Source organism: Lissotriton helveticus, chromosome 2_1 (assembly GCF_964261635.1).
Source record: "Lissotriton helveticus chromosome 2_1, aLisHel1.1, whole genome shotgun sequence".
Taxonomy (NCBI): Eukaryota; Metazoa; Chordata; class Amphibia; order Caudata; family Salamandridae; genus Lissotriton; species Lissotriton helveticus.
Window position 1 is genome coordinate 1,347,181,477 of NC_136059.1, and position 15,079 is coordinate 1,347,196,555.

Sequence of the window (15,079 nt, forward strand, 5' to 3'; positions counted from 1 at the left end):
ACAGTATGGATGGAGAACGGGAATAACAAAACAGGAGCACAGGACCTGGGGGAGGGGGTATGTTGTTCAGAATCCAGGTGGGGATCCACACAGTGTCCTAGGAGGTCACCACAGACCCTTCGGATGGAGTTGGAAGGAGGAGGTTGGAGGGAGAGGTAGAGCAGTGCCCAGAGGGATCAAATTTGGTACGGAACATACAGCCTAAAAGGGGCCTGTGTGCAGTCTAGGGTCCAAGCATGGAGAACAGTTTAGGTTCTAGGATAGTATGTAGCAGGAGAGGGTGAAGTGTGTTGGGAGTAGCACAAGCCTAGCAGGAGCAGTGCAGCATCCAAAGGGAGTAACACAATATCCAAGGGAAGCAGCACTAGGTCAAAGGGGGAGCAGCACCGGGCTCATGAAACGGAGCAGTGCAGGAGGTGGCGGTGCAGGGTCCAGTCAAGAAGAGCGGTGCTTGGTCCAGTGGAGCGAATCATCTCAGATTTCTTGAAGAGCATCTGCAGCGGATCTAGCAGGGCGGGGGAGGGGAGAGGAGTGAGCGGTACACGGAGGTGTAGTAGTGCAATGTCCAGGTTGAGAGCACCACACAGGTTTGAGAGTGAGGAATTTTGAGGGGTTAGGAAAGATGGCCTTGGGGTAGGGTGACCAGAACTTTAAAGCCAAAAGACTAGGACATTTCATATAAAATAGGACTACAATTTCACTTTACCTGAGCGCCCAGAATGACAGTGCTCATCAGCATAGAACTACAGAGGAGGCAGTAAGAATATAAATAAAATTACATTTTTAGGGCCAGTATCATGCATGTTAATTACATTGTTTTCTTATAATAGCTCCTAACTATTGCTGCCATAGAAAACGTGAAAAGGCACCTGCCACCGTTTTCAGTTGACCCCCTCTAAAAGCCGGGACATGAGCTACATTTCCTGAAATCTGCCGGGACAGCTGATGAAACCCCGGACTGTTCCAGCAATTCCGGGACAGCTGGCCACCCTACCTTGGCGAGCAGTCTACTTACCAGGCAGCAGCACTGTACTGCTCCTATGCCTTGCAGAAAAAGTACTGCAGGGCAGCAGCTGGGCAAGATTCTTTCCCCACCAGAAAGTACATGTTGCCTTTGTGCGGTGCCCTTCGCGCCGGCTGCACTGCACCGTGTAAACAAACAAGGTGGTAAGTGCTGGGGTAAAATGACAGAGAAGGGTGGCAAAGGGGCCAAGGGATATGGGGTGCGCACCACTAAAAAAGAAAACAAGCATTGGCATAGCCAATAGGTTTCGCTTTTGGGACCTTATAAATGTGGTTGAATAACAGATTTCACGTTGTCGCATACTTCCAAAACAAAGCCATAACTTTCCTTCAATGAACAAGACACAGGAAGGGAAGCTGTGGCCACCCCCTGACAGGAGATTGCCTTGGCAATCATAAAAAACATGAACATTAGAGCACCAAATGCCATACAGTTTAGAGACTAAACACATTCAGTTTCAGGGAACACGTAGGTACAGTGCATCTGCGCTTCTATTCCAAGTCATCCAGTAATTAAGCACTAAAAGTAGGTTACAGGAACTCCTGAACACTTACAACATTGATTACGGTAAATCAGAAGCACCAAGATCGGGACCTACATTGAGGATTTAGGCCGTTCTGCTGCCCCATCAAGCAAATCAGTGTCCCCATGATATGCTGAAAATTAGGGGCACACACACCCTGCAAAATTCATTGGGGTGAAACTCGCTGTCGCCCATGCCTGGGTTGTGCAAGGCAGCTGCCCGCGAACATTCAACACAACTGCAAGTAATCCTCACACTGCCCGACTCGGACTCCTTTGGTATGATCAGAGGCAGGCTTAATAAATAATGAGGAGAGCATTGCAGCATATTTTGAGCCCTCCGGGGCCATGAGGACTGCTGTTAATAAATGCCGAATGAGGACGGAGCAGGGATGGCTTCTGGCATGCAAGTGCCTTGCCAAACAAGCTTAAACCAAAGACACGAGCAGCCTAAACAAGCCCAGGAGTGGTGCACGCGCGCTTGTGCCCGCCGCTGCACACAAAGAAACAGATGGCTCACTGCACGCATCTGCGCGCAACCGCAAGCAGTAGGCCTTTTCACATGCACGAGCGCGTGAAAAGTCCAGAGCGATTCCAAGAGGTTGTTTTCCTAGAGCAGCGCAGCGCATGCGCTGCACTAGGCTCGACCTAAAAATAGAAGCAGGTATGAAGGGTGTCACCCCATAACAAACAAACAATAAAGACATCCTGCGGAAGCCCACGTTCACATCTGGGTCATGACATAATTTCTCACAGAAAGAAAGGTAAGTGTTTGCAGCCGCAATGCAAGCATCCCTCCATACTGAAAGAGTAACAGCGCATGCAGCAGCAGTGCATGCATCCCTTGTTAACTGAAAGAGAAACAGCACATGCAGGAGCAGTGCATGCATCCCTGCATACTGAAAGAGTAACAGTGCATGCAGCAACAGTGCATGCATACCTCCATAATGAAAGAATAACAGCGCATGCAGCAGCAGTGCAAGCATCTCTCCATACTGAAAGAGTAACAGCGCATGCAGCAGCAGTGCATGCATCCCTCCATGCTGAAAGAGTAACAGCGCATGCAGCAGCAGTGCATGCATCCCTCCATACTGAAAGAATAACAGCGCATGCAGCAGCAGCGCAATCATCCCTCCATGCTGAAAGAATAACAGCACATGCAGCAGCAGTGCAAACATCCTCCATACTGAAAGAGAAACAGCGCATGCAGCAGCAGTGCAAGCATCCCTCCATGCTGAAAGAGTAACAGCGCATGCAGCAGCAGTGCAAGCATCCCTCCATACTGAAAGAATAACAGCGCATGCAGCAGCAGTGCATGCATCCCTTGTTAACTGAAAGGGAAACAGCACATGCAGCAGCAGTGCATGCATCCCTGCATACTGAAAGAGTAACAGCGCATGCAGCAGCAGTGCATGCATCCCTCCATACTGAAAGAATAACAGCGCATGCAGCAGCAGTGCAATCATCCCTCCACGCTGAAAGAGTAACAGCGCATGCAGCAGCAGTGCATGCATCCCTCCATACTGAAAGAATAACAGCGCATGCAGCCGCAGTGCAAGCATCCCTCCATGCTGACAGAGTAACAGCGCATGCAGCAGCAGTGCAAGCATCTCTCCATACTGAAAGAGTAACAGCGCATGCAGCAGCAGTGCATGCATCCCTCCATGCTGAAAGAGTAACAGCGCATGCAGCAGCAGTGCATGCATCCCTCCATACTGAAAGAATAACAGCGCATGCAGCAGCAGTGCAATCATCCCTCCATGCTGAAAGAATAACAGCACATGCAGCAGCAGTGCAAACATCCTCCATACTGAAAGATAAACAGCGCATGCAGCAGCAGTGCAAGCATCCCTCCATGCTGAAAGAGTAACAACGCATGCAGCAGCAGTGCAAGCATCCCTCCATACTGAAAGAATAACAGCGCATGCAGCAGCAGTGCATGCATCCCCTGTAAACTGAAAGAGTAACAGCGCATGCAGCAGTGCATGCATCCCCTGTAAACTGAAAGAGTAACAGCGCATGCAGCAGCAGTGCATGCATCCCTCCATCCTGAAAGAATAACAGTGCATGCAGCAGCAGTGCAAGCATCCCTCCATGCTGAAAGAGTAACAGCGCATGCAGCAGCAGTGCATGCATCCCTCCATGCTGAAAGAGTAACAGCGTATGCAGCAGCAGTGCATGCTTCCCCTGTAAACTGAAAGAATAACAGTGCATGCAGCAGCAGTGCATGCGTCCCTCCATGCTGATAGAGTAACAGCGCATGCAGCAGCAGTGCAAGCATCCCTCCATACTGAAAGAGTAACAGCGCATATAGCAGCAGTGCAAGCATCCCTCCTTAAGGAAAGAGTAACAGTGCATGCAGCAGCAGTGCATGCATCCCTCCATACTGAAAGAGTAACAGCGCATGCAGCAGCAGTGCAAGCATCCCTCCATGCTGAAAGAGTAACAGCGCATGCAGCTGAAGTGCAAGCATCCCTCTATGCTGAAAGAGTAACAGTGCATGCAGCAGCAGTTCAAGTATCCCTCCATACTGAAAGAGTAACAGCGCATGCAGCTGCAGTGCAAGCATCCCTCTATGCTGAAAGAGTAACAGTGCATGCAGCAGCAGTTCAAGCATCCCTCCATACTGAAAGAGTAACAGCGCATGCAGCAGCAGTGCAAGCATCCCTCCATGCTGAAAGAGTAACAGCGCATGCAGCTGCAGTGCAAGCATCCCTCTATGCTGAAAGAGTAACAGTGCATGCAGCAGCAGTTCAAGCATCCCTCCATACTGAAAGAGTAACAGCGCATGCAGCTGCAGTGCAAGCAATCCTCTATGCTGAAAGAGTAACAGTGCATGCAGCAGCAGTTCAAGCATCCCTCCATACTGAAAGAGTAACAGTGCATGCAGCAACAGTGCATGCATACCTCCATAATGAAAGAATAACAGCGCATGCAGCAGCAGTGCAAGCATCCCTCCATACTGAAAGAGTAACAGCGCATGCAGCAGCAGTGCAAGCATCCCTCTATGCTGAAAGAGTAACAGCGCATGCAGCTGCAGTGCAAGCATCCCTCTATGCTGAAAGAGTAACAGTGCATGCAGCAGCAGTGCATGCATCCCTCTATGCTGAAAGAGTAACAGTGCATGCAGCAGCAGTTCAAGCATCCCTCCATTCTGAAAGAGTAACAGCGCATGCAGCTGCAGTGCGAGCATCCCTCTATGCTGAAAGAGTAACAGTGCATGCAGCAGCAGTGCATGCATCCCTCTATGCTGAAAGAGTAACAGTGCATGCAGCAGCAGTTCAAGCATCCCTCCATACTGAAAGAGTAACAGCACATGCAGCAGCAGTTCAAGCATCCCTCTATGCTGAAAGAGTAACAGTGCATGCAGCAGCAGTGCAAGCATCCCTCTATGCTAAAAGATTAACAGTGCATGCAGCGGCAGTTCAAGCATCCCTCCATACTGAAAGAGTAACAGCGCATGCAGCAGCAGTTCTAGCATCCCTCTATGCTGAAAGAGTAACAGTGCATGCAGCAGCAGTGCATGCATCCCTCCATACTGAAAGAATAACAGTGCATGCAGCAGCAGTTCAAGCATCCCTCCATACTGAAAGAGTAACAGTGCATGCAGCAGCAGTTCAATTATCCCTCCATACTGAAAGAGTAACAGCGCATGCAGCAGCAGTTCAAGCATCCCTCCATACTGAAAGAATAACAGCGCATGCAGCAGCAGTGCATGCATCCCTTCATGCTGAAAGAGTAACAGCGCATGCAGCAGCAGTACATGCATCTGTACACGCATAACAAGTATGGCATGCACAGAAACAGTGCACACTTCCCTCACGTACACAGATCTACAGCGGTGCACACTTCTTTGGAGACAGAACAGGCAGAGTATGCAAGTGATTTAAGAACAAGAGAGAGAGCAAGGGATGCTTTTTTCACTGAGTGTGAAAGCGAGATTACTCCTATTCCCCTGAAAGGAACTAAGTACAACAAAAGAAGGAGTATCCCCTCCTGAGGTTTCAAGAAATCTCACTTGAGGGCGTACTTTCTGGCAAAAAGGGAAAATTCAGCCTTTTGTATAAAACCCCTCTCACCCACCCACCTAGGTGTGACATGCTTCATCATCGGGGTCCACCCTGATGACCTAGCGTCACCAGGATGTGCTTCAACACCTGAACTACAGTGGAGCGGGTTGTGACTGTGGGTGCAAAAAAATGTTACAAATTGTCCTGGTTTAACTCAAAATATAATTTTTATTTCCGAGCAACTGAACAATAGTTAAAAATTCAAAGGCGAGACCCTGGTAGGTGAGTTACGGCCAAGGAGTCTCTATATGTGTTGGTGTGCGTTGGTCGACATGTTTCTACCAATGGGGCAATTGCCCGGTATTCTTCAGGACCAAAAACAGGTGGACGGAAGGTATGTGCCCCCTAGAAGGCACACCCTGTCCTGTGCCCCTGTGTACCTAGTGGCTAAAATGGCCAAAGGTGTGAAAGCTCAAGCAAAATATGTGAGCTGAAAAAATGAAAAGGAGACCTGTGGGGAAAGAGATGTAGACATTATTCAGTTGTGATCATGCTTACTCTCCTGTAACGTCGTGACGTGTCTCCGTGCTCATTTGTTCATGCCAGGGAAGTCGTGACGTGTCTCCGTGCTCAACAAGTCATGCCTAGGAGGTGGAGGCCCTCCGTGAGGAAGTGGATCCTGTGTCCATGAGAAGTATGGCGGACACAGTTGTATTGCCAATATGTGTGTGCATATACTCATGCATTATCAATAGAGGCTCGCATTTAGATAATTCATATAAATCAATCGAGGCAATATTGGTGCCTAAATAGATGCATTACTACACATTTCGTAGTTCGTTATGAACGTGACTATTCATGGGGGCGTATGTGAATAATCGCCGCAATCCGCAATTCATACCTTGTGATTACAAAATAAGGGCGGCGTTCCATTCGTGCATATAATCATTGTATAACGTGACATTAGCGTGTAATAACGTACAAGACTGACACACAAGTAAACATGTAGGAGTACACACAGAAACCATGGTTGGAGATCGGGCTTACTTAGTTTTAAGCTTTAGCGTGCTTCAACGGGCAGAGGGTAGGTATTTCACGTCGTCAAAACATATTCTGTAATGGCGGGAAGCAAGATGGTAAGTGGCGTTACTGGCGGTTGTGCCTAAAGGGGGAAGCTCCCCGTGTACGGAGAGCATTCCGTGCCTGAAGTGCCAAGTCGTGTAAATGACTTCCTGCGGGAGAGAGGATGGTTACTTACAGTTTGCGGGCGGAAAGAAAGGCCATTCACCTACATCTACCGGTCTCTGCTCGGCTAGTGCTGCTATGTCGGGCGTGGCCGGTGAAATGCATTCTGCCTCACCGGGGTGGGCGTGGCCACCCTGCGGCGGGGGACGGGGACCTGATTACGTCACGTTGTGACGTGGTGAAAGTTCATGTCCCTTTTAAGGGAGCATGGAAAAGTGACATAATGTCTCCATAATGTTAGAAATAAATAAGGTTAGAAATGAAGAACCTTCTACGGTAAAGAGTACACGGACTGGAAAAAGGTCCAAAGGTGGACAGTCAGTGTCCCGAATGGGATCTTAATGTTAAATAAGGATAAATAAGGAGCCAGTGGGGTGTGCTCTCCCTATGCAGGGGTCGGAGGCGATACCCTGCGGTAGAGGGGAGGAGGCCTGATTTCGTCACTTAGTGAAGTGGCTGTGATGGTTCATGTCTCAGTTAGGGGAGCTTTAGAACAGTTTTGTACCGTTGTGAGTTTGAGACCCTCAGTGGTAGACGGTGCAGAAGCTGAGCACAAAGGGCCAATGGTAGACGGTCTGTGTCCCCATGGTATCTAATAAGGAAAAGTGGTGGATCTAAGGAAAGCCTATTGGTGGGCTGGTTCGTCCTCATTGTACAATGGCGTTGGGGACAGGTTACAAGGGTAAAGAAGTTACTATGGCAGATGTAGGTGGGACACGGAAAAAGAAGGATTTATTCATTTGAATACAGAGCCCCATGGAATATTATCGTTCATTCCTGTCTTATGGGTGGAAAGTCTATATATCCACCGCTGTTCTTTCTCGAAGAGACGTGCCTGTACATTAAGGCCAGGTTGGATTTGTTCGATTATGGTCCACCTCATATCATTGGGGGTGTGACACATAGTGAGAAAGTGGTCTGTGAGTCTGGTGTTGTTCTTTCTGCATCTGATTGTGCTACGATGCTCAGATATTCGTTGCTTCACTTTGCGTGTGGTCATGCCTACATAGGACTTATCGCATGGGCATTTGATCAGGTACACGACGTTGTGACTGTTGCAGTTTGTATGTGCTTTTTGCTCCCAAACTTTGCCTTCTTCGAGGTTCAAGGTCTTCGTATTGGTGGTGAGGTGGCAGACACTGCAGTCCCCACACCTAGAATGTCCTGTGACAGGCGGAAGTCCCCATAAAGTTGTGATGCTTGGGTTCACTGTCGCCATTTTGTTTGGTCTTGTGTTGACCAGAGTGTCTTTTATGCTTCGTGCTTTTTTGTAAGAAAACAGGGGTTTGTCCCATTTGTAGTTGCCAGTATGGAGTATCGACCAATGTTTTCTGATGGATTTGCTCACTCGGTTGGACACAGCGTTATATGTTGTGACACATGTGAGAGGGATGTCATCATTATTTTTGGGCACATCTTCAAGTAGAGCTTGTCGTGGCTGATTCCTAGCTCTTTTTTGGCATTTGCTGGTGATTTTTTCAGGGTAACCACGATTGGCTAATTTCCTCGTGAGATCTTGTGCTTGATTTTTATAGTCACTCAATTTGCTGCAGTTTCTCCTCAGCCGCAGGTACTGTCCATAGGGTAAGTTTTCCCTGAGGGGGCGGGGATGAAAACTATCGTATCTTAGCAGATTGTTTTTTGCTGTGGGCTTGAAGTGTGTTTTGGTTATCAAGCAATTGTTTTCTCTCTGGATTTCAATGACCAAGAAAACCATCTTGTTCTTGTCTGAAGAATGTGTGAAACGTAGGTTGGAGTCACAGTTGTTGAGCCAGTTGATGAACGACGTGAGTGTCTCTTGTGGTCCTTGCCAGATGGCGAAGACGTCGTCTATGTACCGTCGCCAAAACTTGATGTGGTTACCGTAAGGATTGTCTGTAGCTAGGATGAATTTCTCTTCAAAGTCATATACGTAGAGTCCCGCTACGCTCGGGGCAAAAACACTGCCCATGCTGGTACCCCCCACTTGGAGGTATAGCGTGGTACCAGCATGGGCAGTGTTTTTGCCCCGAGCGTAGCGGGACTCTACGTATATGACTTTGAAGAGAAATTCATCCTAGCTACAGACAATCCTTACGGTAACCACATCAAGTTTTGGCGACGGTACATAGACGACGTCTTCGCCATCTGGCAAGGACCACAAGAGACACTCACGTCGTTCATCAACTGGCTCAACAACTGTGACTCCAACCTACGTTTCACACATTCTTCAGACAAGAACAAGATGGTTTTCTTGGACATTGAAATCCAGAGAGAAAACAATTGCTTGATAACCAAAACACACTTCAAGCCCACAGCAAAAAACAATCTGCTAAGATACGATAGTTTTCATCCCCGCCCCCTCAGGGAAAACTTACCCTATGGACAGTACCTGCGGCTGAGGAGAAACTGCAGCAAATTGAGTGACTATAAAAATCAAGCACAAGATCTCACGAGGAAATTAGCCAATCGTGGTTACCCTGAAAAAATCACCAGCAAATGCCAAAAAAGAGCTAGGAATCAGCCACGACAAGCTCTACTTGAAGATGTGCCCAAAAATAATGATGGCATCCCTCTCACATGTGTCACAACATATAACGCTGTGTCCAACCGAGTGAGCAAATCCATCAGAAAACATTGGTCGATACTCCATACTGGCAACTACAAATGGGACAAACCCCTGTTTTCTTACAAAAAAGCACGAAGCATAAAAGACACTCTGGTCAACACAAGACCAAACAAAATGGCGACAGTGAACCCAAGCATCACAACTTTATGGGGACTTCCGCCTGTCACAGGACATTCTAGGTGTGGGGACTGCAGTGTCTGCCACCTCACCACCAATATGAAGACCTTGAACCTCGAAGAAGGCAAAGTTTGGGAGCAAAAAGCACATACAAACTGCAACAGTCACAACGTCGTGTACCTGATCAAATGCCCATGCGATAAGTCCTATGTAGGCATGACCACACGCAAAGTGAAGCAACGAATATCTGAGCATCGTAGCACAATCAGATGCAGAAAGAACAACACCAGACTCACAGACCACTTTCTCACTATGTGTCACACCCCCAATGATATGAGGTGGACCATAATCGAACAAATCCAACCTGGCCTTAATGTACAGGCACGTCTCTTCGAGAAAGAACAGCGGTGGATATATAGACTTTCCCCCATAAGACAGGAATGAACGATAATATTCCATGGGGCTCTGTATTCAAATGAGTAAATCCTTCTTTTTCCGTGTCCCACCTACATCTGCCATAGTAACTTCTTTACCCTTGTAACCTGTCCCCAACGCCATTGTACAATGAGGACGAACCAGCCCACCAATAGGCTTTCCTTAGATCCACCACTTTTCCTTATTAGATACCATGGGGACACAGACCGTCTACCATTGGCCCTTTGTGCTCAGCTTCTGCACCGTCTACCACTGAGGGTCTCAAACTCACAACGGTACAATACTGTTCTAAAGCTCCCCTAACTGAGACATGAACCATCACAGCCACTTCACTAAGTGACGAAATCAGGCCTCCTCCCCTCTACCACAGGGTATCGCCTCCGACCCCTGCATAGGGAGAGCACACCCCACTGGCTCCTTATTTATCCTTATTTAACATTAAGATCCCATTCAGGACACTGACTGTCCACCTTTGGACCTTTTTCCAGTCCGTGTACTCTTTACCGTAGAAGGTTCTTCATTTCTAACCTTATTTATTTCTAACATTATGGAGACATTATGTCACTTTTCCATGCTCCCTTAAACGGGACATGAACTTTCACCACGTCACAACGTGACGTAATCAGGTCCCCGCCCCCCGCCGCAGGGTAGCCACGCCCACCCCGGTGAGGCAGAATGCATTTCACCGGCCACGCCCGACATAGCAGCACTAGCCGAGCAGAGACCGGTAGATGTAGGTGAATGGCCTTTCTTTCCGCCCGCAAACTGTAAGTAACCATCCTCTCTCCCGCAGGAAGTCATTTACACGACTTGGCACTTCAAGCACGGAATGCTCTCCGTACACGGGGAGCTTCCCCCTTTAGGCACAACCGCCAGTAACGCCACTTACCATCTTGCTTCCCGCCATTACAGAATATGTTTTGACGACGTGAAATACCTACCCTCTGCCCGTTGAAGAACGCTAAAGCTTAAAACTATGTAAGCCCGATCTCCAACCATGGTTTCTGTGTGTACTCCTACATGTTTACTTGTGTGTCAGTCTTGTACGTTATTACACGCTAATGTCACGTTATACAACGATTATATGCATGAATGGAACGCCGCCCTTATTTTGTAATCACAAGGTATGAATTGCGGATTGCGGCGATTATTCACATACGCCCCCATGAATAGTCACGTTCATAACGAACTACGAAATGTGTAGTAATGCATCTATTTAGGCACCAAATTTGCCTCGATTGATTTATATGAATTATCTAAATGTGAGCCTCTATTGATAATGCATGAGTATATGCACACACATATTGGCAATACAACTGTGTCCGCCATACTTCTCATGGACACAGGATCCACTTCCTCACGGAGGGCCTCCACCTCCTAGGCATGACTTGTTGAGCACGGAGACACGTCACGACTTCCCTGGCATGAACAAATGAGCACGGAGACACGTCACGACGTTACAGGAGAGTAAGCATGATCACAACTGAATAATGTCTACATCTCTTTCCCCACAGGTCTCCTTTTCATTTTTTCAGCTCACATATTTTGCTTGAGCTTTCACACCTTTGGCCATTTTAGCCACTAGGTACACAGGGGCACAGGACAGGGTGTGTCTTCTAGGGGGCACATACCTTCCGTCCACCTGTTTTTGGTCCTGAAGAATACCGGGCAATTGCCCCATTGGTAGAAACATGTCGACCAACGCACACCAACACATATAGAGACTCCTTGGCCGTAACTCACCTACCAGGGTCTCGCCTTTGAATTTTTAACTATTGTTCAGTTGCTCGGAAATAAAAATTATATTTTGAGTTAAACCAGGACAATTTTTAACATTTTTTTGCACCCACAGTCACAACCCGCTCCACTGTAGTTCAGGTGTTGAAGCACATCCTGGTGACGCTAGGTCATCAGGGTGGACCCCGATGATGAAGCATGTCACCCCTAGGTGGGTGAGTGAGGGGTTTTATACAAAAGGCTGAATTTTCCCTTTTTGCCAGAAAGTACGCCCTCAAGTGAGATTTCTTGAAACCTCAGGAGGGGATACTCCTTCTTTTGTTGTACTTAGAGTATGCAAGTGCCCTTCACATGCAGGAAACAGCTGGGGCAGAGGCAGCAGCAGGGAGAGTCATTGTGAGGGAGGAATTATGGGTCTTGCAATATAGAACTTTGGTGCATTAATGTCAGATTTACTGGTTTCCACGACCAGAGGGGACACGTCGCTGCACGCTATGAAACGTTCGAATTAATATATGATTAATTAAAACTTGTTTAACAGTGGTGTGCGATCACAGAAGCAGGTGTGTACATTGGCCTCGGCCCGCTCGTAAGCAGCTGCTGTTTTTGTTTCATTGCCTATGAGCTATATTTCCTTTGATCCTGGAGCCATGAGGGTGACTTTAACAGCCTCAGATAAACACACACTGAACCACAAGGCGAATAAAATGGTTGCCTTGGGGCGATGGTGGGCAGTACATTGGCAGCTTTGTGGGAGTGGCAGGCACCACGTTTTGTAATACTTTGATGGGAGGTCAGTGAATTTACTGGACAAGTGGCCACCATTTATGTACGTGGCTCCTGTGGAAAATTAATTGTGGAAAGTTTTGTTTCCCTCACTGATGAAAGGCAGGAACCAGACGACTTAGGAACTCATCTTTCAGGTCCCCATCTCTCCCTGTTACGCTCTCTCTCTTTCTCCTTCTCTCTCATTGGGCAGAGAGATGACAGGCATGGCACGTTGTTCTGGATTAGGAACTGGACATGTCCTTGTGTGATGCCAGGGGTGCTGAGATCATCACTTTCAAACAATGCTGCTCCCACATCCTTTTGCTTATCGAAGAACAATACAATCAAATGAATGATTGCTTTGCTGACTATGGATTGAAATGGAAGCTCTTCTTTTTATGTGTAAGGATATGCAATAACGTATAATGAACTTTGAAGAAGACTCCACCAAGATTTCCTGCAAAGGGGCCCTTATTTTCAAAAATACACTCTGATATTTCCCACCTTGAGAACGTGTACTCCAGTACACCAAAATGTAATGACATTCCATAAATGGCCCGTATAAATCAGAAAAGCGAGGGAGCTTCTCTTTTCACTCACCTCTTATAAATTAGCATGAGCAGTGTGAGACAACAATGATGTTTTAAAATAAAAACAAACAAATGTATTTAGAGATGCATATTTCGTCTCTCTACTTGGAATTGGGTGCAGCCAGAGTTGAGGTTCTGACCTGCAGTGTCTGGTTGTTCTATTTACATCAGGAAGAGGTGTGGCGCCGCGGCTAGGGTGACTGACTCCGGCTTCTGGGGAACAAGGTTCGATCCCCGGCACCGGCGGCAGGTTAGCCCAGCACCATGTGACTCTGGGCAATATCTTGCTTAATCTTCCCGACGGCCCCCAGCGCCTAAAGACCCTAACGGGTGATTGTGCGCTTTACAAAATGTGGATATCTCTCTTCTGAAGCACCTTGAGGCAGATGTTCCCATACAGGAGAGTATGGCCATATGTTTCGATCCTGAGCCGCCCTTTTGGGCCACGTCTGGATCCCTTTAGTACAGGGGTCTACAAGCCGAACCATGAGAGAGTGGCCAGTGGAAGGCACAGCTGTAACAGCGTCGGCACCACAGCTCGTGCTGTAGTGAGGTTTATTCTAGAACGCTCCTGGGCCATGGAAAACGGAAGTCGAGCTACGCATTGAAAACTTCTCCATCTACAAAGTGGAAAATGCCAGGGTCACAGGCTGTCGCTACTCAAACCAGGAAGAACACGTTGGCATGGTAAACAAGGCCGCGCGCCATTCTGTAAAGCAGAAACAGATCAGCTTATGACCCAAGGTTGTTTCCGTCAAACATAAGCAGAATTATTTTCCACAACACTCATTTGGCTCTGATATTTCGCAGGCCTGTAATCTGTGCTCTCAAGAAGCTGTTACCTTATCTGTAGAGTGTTAAAGGGCATGCGTACTGGTCGGGGTCACGACTGACGTCTTTTTTTTTTTTTTATAGACGCACAAGAGTGCAGAACAAAGACGCCTATGGACCACAGCTTTAAGTGGAATGAAATATACTGAGGGGTCTCTTAAAGAGGTGTGGTCGATGCAATTAAGGACGTGGCTTAAAAACACCTAAACTAAAAATCTGTGCTTAGCATAGGGTGCTGCCCGGTTGGTATCTTGCTGTTTCTATCATTGCATCCACATATATAATACAACAAGTAACATTACACCTGCAACAAGTCAGGACTATTGGCTTTGCCAATGGTTGGTAGTTGCATAAGATAAATAAGCAACAACTATGGCTTCGTTGTGTATATATAATATTGAAAATGTTTTCGTTCTGAAATGATGGGACTGTGAACAAACTATACTGAGTCCTTTTGATGTTACATCAAAGGCAGTGAAGGGTGGCGCTGCTGCAGAGTTAAAATGTATCTGTTCACTGTGGGTGAGGGCAAAAATGGAGAGCCTGATAGGGACCCATCTCAGCACCTGCTTTTTAGACCAGGACCCGGCCACTTAAAGCCCTGCTAGGGACTCAAGGACATCTAGTGATATTGGGATGAAAAAGGGGCAATGACTGAGATCTGGCTTGCTGGGTTCAGGCCTGTCAAATCACATGGCACAACCACGTGACACACGGGTTCACACCTCATCACACAGCAACCTGGTGAAGAGGCGCTATCACATGAGCTGGAAACACTTTCTTAGAATAGGATTCCTGCTCAGATGTGCATGATGGCACTACTGGGCTCTGTTTTAAATCTCTCCAGGAAGGGGGGGGGGGGAGTAAGAGAGCAGGACAGCATCCACAGCCTATTAAGCTCTAAAGGCAGAAATGAAAAATTGGTACGCAGTTTCTCTTTACAAGTGCCCCCACATATATTGGATGGAATGTGCCTGCATTTACCGAGCCTAGTGGTCCCAAATTACAATTGCCAATAGCAAGCAGGGCAGAGTCTTGTTCACTCACCTGTATCTACAGTCCCCCCCTCCCTGGGGACCACCTTACTTATCCACAACTACCACTGAGTCAAGTGCAGAAGGGGTACTTGGCCCAGTTGCTCAGGATTCATAGTAGATCTGGCCCCAGGACAACAGGAGTAAAAGGCCTCAAC

General features: G+C 47.6%; 1 protein-coding gene across 2 annotated transcripts in view; it reads right to left on the reverse strand.

Annotated features, from left to right (window-relative positions):
• The window catches only part of ARHGAP24 (Rho GTPase activating protein 24), a 1,758,332-nt gene that overhangs the window by 291,165 nt on the left and 1,452,088 nt on the right, over positions 1-15,079 (reverse strand). The window lies entirely within an intron of this gene.